General features: G+C 38.6%; 1 pseudogene; it reads left to right on the plus strand.

Moving 5' to 3' along the window:
• Positions 1–1,117: 1,117 nt before the first annotated feature.
• LOC107651107 (protein mago nashi homolog) lies at positions 1,118–1,560 on the plus strand (annotated as a pseudogene).
• The last annotated feature ends 4,400 nt before the right edge of the window (positions 1,561–5,960 follow it).

The raw sequence follows: 5,960 nt of genomic DNA on the forward strand, positions 1-5,960 counted from the left end.
ATGAAGAGTGAAACAAGCAGAAGCAAGAGAATATTATATACAGCAACAGAAACATTATTTGAAGAATGACTTTTGTCTATCCATCTCCAGAGAAAGAACTGACAAATAAAAATAAACAAGACATGGTTTTGTATATACATATATCTTTTGGTCAAATGATGCCTTTACTAATAGGGGGAGGGGAAGAGAGGTGGGAGGGAGGAAGGGAGTGAACTGTGAATTTTTTTTCATTTTGTATTGTCATGCAAAGCACACTTCCATATTGGTCATTGTTGTAACAGCAAAATCATACATAACCAAAACTCCGAAATAAAACTGAAAATACATTGATGTGAAAGATGACTAACAGATCTCTCAGAATGGAGAGCATTCCCTGTCATAAATCTTTCAGAATTATCCCAGGTCATTGCATTGCTGAGAGTAGCCAAGTTTTCACAGATAATCATTATCCAATATTGCTGTCATTTTAATTGTGTATTTTAAAGTAATGAACAAATAAATATTTTTTAAAAGTGAGAGATAATGTGTGGATGGTCCTAGAACCCTCTCACAGCCTCTGAGGAGTGGTGATAAAAGAGCTGAATCAGATTCTATATATCTAAATGGCATATTTTTGAGTTCCCTGTCTTCACATGGAAAAAGTACATCCTTTGAGTTGAGGCATGCAAGTGGACTGAAAAAATGTGAGAATGTGTATGAAATCAGTAGCAGTTATCTGACTTCTATCATGAGGATGAGTGATCTGTATTGCTACTAATCTCTGGACACTGTCACCAGTTTGGCCTTCTCCATTGCTCAGCTATGCCCCAAACCATTTGCTCCTAGTTATTTGCTTTAAAACCTTTACTCAGTGCTCCTATGACCCTTAGCCCTGGTATTGACAGAGATGGATTGTTTTCATTTGACCAAATCTGAGTTTGAGACTCTTCCTCAGAACAGGGATGAAGCCAGCAGTGGGCTGAACTTAAAACATCCTAAACCTATTAGATTCTTGATGGCAAGAGAGCTGACAAATACTTAGTGTATATGGCCAGAAATGCTTTTACTGTTTATCTTTCATCTCTTCAGCTTAGTTTTCTTTTATATAAGGAGAGATTGAGGTCCAGAGGAAGTATCTATGACTATTGTTTTCTGTGTCAAGTGAACTGTCAACAGCAGTTACAAAAATGATGCCATGATCAGAAAAAAGGCCTCTGACCATAAGAGTGTGATGGAGGAATTGAAGAGAATAATTGATGACAATGGAAATCATAAAAGAAGATGATGCTTTGTGGTCCTTGTCAGATAGGGTGGACTGGCAGGAGTTTGAAATTGTGATTGGAGAGGAATGCATTTCTTTTACCACATCCAAAATCAGCTCCCTTATTGATGAGAATCCGTCCAAGGATATCAAAGGTTTTCAAGTGTTTTATTCCCTGGTCCAGGACCAATCTCATTGGCTTACACTTCAAGAGGAAGTCCATGTAGTTTGGGTGGGAGCTTTAAACTTTTTATTTGTGCTTGGGTGGTGGAGTTTTTCATTCCTGTCAGAAGCCTTTTGTGTAAGCTAGGAGAATTTTTTTATATATTGTGTTAAGTGATTGTCTTTAATAAATATGTAGGTGGAAAAAAAGCAGTTAGAGTGAAAAAAGAAATTAGGACTGTGTAATCAGTTTATCCAGACAGCAGAGACCAAAAATAAGTATCTTATGCTGTTTGCTTTAGTAGAAACAAGTTTTCTTTTGTCATTTTAAGGTGATTTCAAGTGTGATGACATGATGCAGTAATATGATAGAATCTCATTGTTGGAGGGAATAGATGCCTGACTGTATAGAGTATATTAGTATAATAATGTATAGAGTACTCAATACTTCAAATAAGTACATGGAAGAACTGATCTGACTTTCAGCAGAAATGCATGGAACCCCTAGGAAGTTTAGGGAACTGGATTTGGAATAACAAAGGTCTGGGTTCAAATTCTTCCTTGGAAAGTAGCTGTGGGGCCTTGGACAAATCACTTAATCTTTTACATGCTTTCTTTATGCCCTTCCAACCCCCTTCTAGCACTAAATCTATGATCTTATGTCTGTTTTATAATAGGGTTTCACTATGATTTGGTTTATTAGTGCCTATAGTAACTCTACATAAGGCTTCTCTGACCAAGAAATTGCTCTAATATCATTAATAAATTACAAATAAATTCTAAAGTCAAGATCCTCAACTATCATATATCTGATTGCTTATTTGCAACATTGTTCCTATGAGGAAAGCAGCCTGGGTATATGGAAGGAGCACCAGAACAAGAATGCATACCTAGACTTGGGGGCAGCTGGGTGGCTCAGTGGATTGAGAGTCAGGTCCAGAGACAGGAGGTCCTGGGTTTAAATCTGGCCTCAGGCACTTCCTAGCTGTGTGACCCTGGGCAAGTCATTGAACCCCCATTGCCTAGCCCTTACCACTCTTCTGCCTTAGAACCAATACTCAGAATAGATTCAAAGATGGAAGGTAAACTAAAAAAAAAAAAGAATGCATAGACTTGAGTTCAAGTCTCAAGTCAGACGTAGCTACTCTGCACCCTTGAGAATTAAACTTCCCCTCTCTACTTCTCAGGCAAAATGAAAGGGTGGGACTAGATAATTTCCAAGGTCTATTATAGCTCTAACAATCTAATAATTTATTGCTTCCCCCAAGATTTTGTTTTTAAGTAACCTATTTACAATATTATGGGTTATACTTGCACCTTATAAGATAAAGTTTGGTGGTGCATTCCATTTGGAGTCAGAGCATTGGTTTAACTGCTGACCCAATTATCTCTATGGTCTTTGGTAAATTGGCTTCCAAAATCTGAACAGTATGAGATGGTTGGACTAGACAATCTTGAAGATCCTAGGAGAGGGAGAGGGAGAAGGAGAGGAAAAGGGAGAGACAGAAAGGCAGACAAAGACAGAAACAGAGCCAGAGAAGCAGGAACAGAAAGAGATAGAGATAAAGAGAGATGTGACAGAAATACAGGCACACAGAGACCAAAAGAATAACAACAACAACAACAACAACAACACCAAGAAAAAGGAAGACATAGAGATAAAGAGATAAGCAGAGAAAGAGACAAGTAAAAGAAAGAAAAATAGAAATAGAGTCAATGAAAGAGAGCAAGAGAAAAAAGAGAAAGAGATAAAGAGACAGAAATAGATGGAGAGAAAGATAATGTTCTTGGGTTCTTGGAGGGAGTGATCAAGCTAATACTGAAAAGCCCTTGTCTTGTTCTGGGTAACAGCAGTCTGAGGTTTGGATGGTTTTCTTGGGAGGAAAATATTGGGGTTGAAATTCTGTGAAATTCTGTGAAAAGAGACCAGTCATACTTACCATGTCTTTTTGTCATTGGACTAGAAAATGCTTCCAAGGACAGCTTAGCTGGCAACATTTCCACTGCTGGTGTTCAGAGAGTACAAAAAGAGAAGAAAAAGGAATAGAAGGAAGTTAGTGAAAATTCTGAGGTCTGTGGGGAAATTCCAGTCAGATGACCCCCTGTACAGAAATAACTTTTTTGTATGTATTTTAAAATATCAATTAGTCAACAAGAATTTTTAGTGTCTGAAATGTTCTGTGCTAAGCACTCTGTGGGTTATATAAGACATAATCCCTGTGTTTTAGGAGTTTGCAGAGTAGTTAGGAGACAAAACAAATATACATGAAATAGAGAATAATACAAAAGAACACATGATTAAATTCTGGCTTATGTGATTTAATTAGTGCCATAGGAGCTCAGAGGAGGGAGATCAATGAGCACTGGAATAAGAAAAATCTTCATGGAAGAGGTAAGACTTGTGAGGATGATCTAGAATGGGGATAGTCCTAGTGTTAGAGCAGCTAGGTGGCTCTGTGCCAATCCTGGACTCAGGAAGATTCATCTAGGCAAATCACTTCACCCTGTTTGCCTCAGTTTCCTCATCTGTCAAATGAGCAAGAGAAGGAAAAAGCAAACCACTCCGGTATCTTTGCCAAGAAAACTCCAAATAGGGCCATTAAAGTTGGACATGTCTGAAAAACAACTAAACAACAAATCTTGGGGCTGAGATGGCAGCTAAGGAGCCCAGAAATAGGAGAGTTCCTGGCACCGTCTGACACACCGAAGTCACTTCATCAATGCTGATTGGTTATTTGGTTGTCAGAACCACGGGTTAGACAGGAATAGATATTAAGGCACAAGCCAGATTAAAGCAAAACAAGTGAGTGGTCAGAAATGACAATATGATAAAATTGTAAGACCAGAATGATAGCCAACAATTAATAATCAGAGAATCAGCCAGGTAGACACAAAACTCATGAGGATCTCAGAGATTCAGATTTCTCTGCACCTTCCTTATGTTGGCCAAGTGGGTCTTGCAAGTCATATTCTTGGTGAAAGTAAGAGCACTAGTTTTAGAATAAGGAGGAGACTCCATTTGGACCCTGCCTCTGAAAGTCACTAGCCAAATCTTTTGCCCTCTTTGAATTTCTTCATTTGCAAAAATGGGGGCAATATTCCTTAGGGTCACAGGGTCATTATGGAAATCCAATAAGATAATGTATATTGAGTGCTTTGTAAATCTTAATATAGAAATGCCAACTATCATAATCACATTTTGAAAGGGCTGTTTTGTTGGGATGTTTTAGGGAACTGGATACTCTACCTCTAAAGCAGATAGTTAGCATCCAGGAAAGGTGGATCTAACTCAGAGGTCTTGGTAGTTAAAGCCTTTAAGTAGAATATTTACTTGGGCAAAGGGGAGGCATTGTCTTATTAATATTATCTGTTCTCTAATTCATTCAGAGACACAGAACCTCTCCTACAGTCAGCTTGTCATTTGACCAAGGCAGAGAAATATATTGTCCTTCATACATGAGGATATATCACTGGCCTGCCATCATGAAGATAGGAGAAACCCGATCCAGTAGTGAAAACAGTTTTGTGCTTCAATATTGCATTCTCTCCTCATGATGCTGCCCCAAATGTTGTTGCGGTTGTTGTTTGGTCATGTCTTTGTGACCCTGTAGATCATATTGTCCTTGGAATTTTCTTGGAAAATATACTGGAGCAGTTTTCCATGACCTTTTCCAGTGCATTAAGGCCAACAGAAGTTAAAGGACTTGTTCACAGTCACACAGCTAGTAAATGTCCAAGAGCAGATTTGAACTCAGGAAGATGAATCTTTTTGACTTCAGACCCAGTACTTTATCCATTGTGCCACCTGACTGCCAGTTTATTAAACATTTATTAAATGCCCACTATGTACAAGGCACCTTGGATATAAAAATCATTAAAAGAGTTCCTTCTCTTGAGGAGCTTACCACCTAATGGGTGTGTGTGTGTGTGTATGTGACAAAATTCCAACAAATACAAACAAATCAGGCTATATACAGGTTAAATAGGGAATAATTTAACAAAAGGAAGACACTAGGCTTAAGAGGAAGGCATCCTATAGAAGACAGGATTTTAGTCAGGACTTAAAGCATGCTAGGGAGATCAATAGTTAGAACAGAGAAGAGAAAGCATTCTGGGTAGAGAGGTCAGCCAGAGAAAATGCCTGGAGACAAGAAATGGAGAGTCTTTTTCCAGGAACAGTCAGGAGACCAGTGTTATAGTATCAGAGAGTACATAGTGGGAGAAGCTATAAGAAGACATGAAAGACAGGAGGAGGCTGTATCAAAACAAGGGGTTTTGAATACCAAACAGAGCATTTTGTATTTTATCCTAGGGGCAATAGAGAGCCACTGGAGATTATTGAGTGGGGAGGTGATGTGATCAGATCTGTACTTTAGGAAAATCACTTTAGTGGCTGAATGGAGGATGGATTGGAATGAGAAGAGACTAGGGAGACCCATCTGGAGACTATTGTAATATAGTCTAGTCATGAGGTGATGAGAGCCTGCATTGGAGTGGAAAGAATGTTTCAATGGAAATCAAGTTTGAATTTTACTGGGGAGATGGTAGGAATGGGCAC

Source organism: Monodelphis domestica, chromosome 1 (assembly GCF_027887165.1).
Source record: "Monodelphis domestica isolate mMonDom1 chromosome 1, mMonDom1.pri, whole genome shotgun sequence".
In the NCBI taxonomy this organism is placed as follows: Eukaryota; Metazoa; Chordata; class Mammalia; order Didelphimorphia; family Didelphidae; genus Monodelphis; species Monodelphis domestica.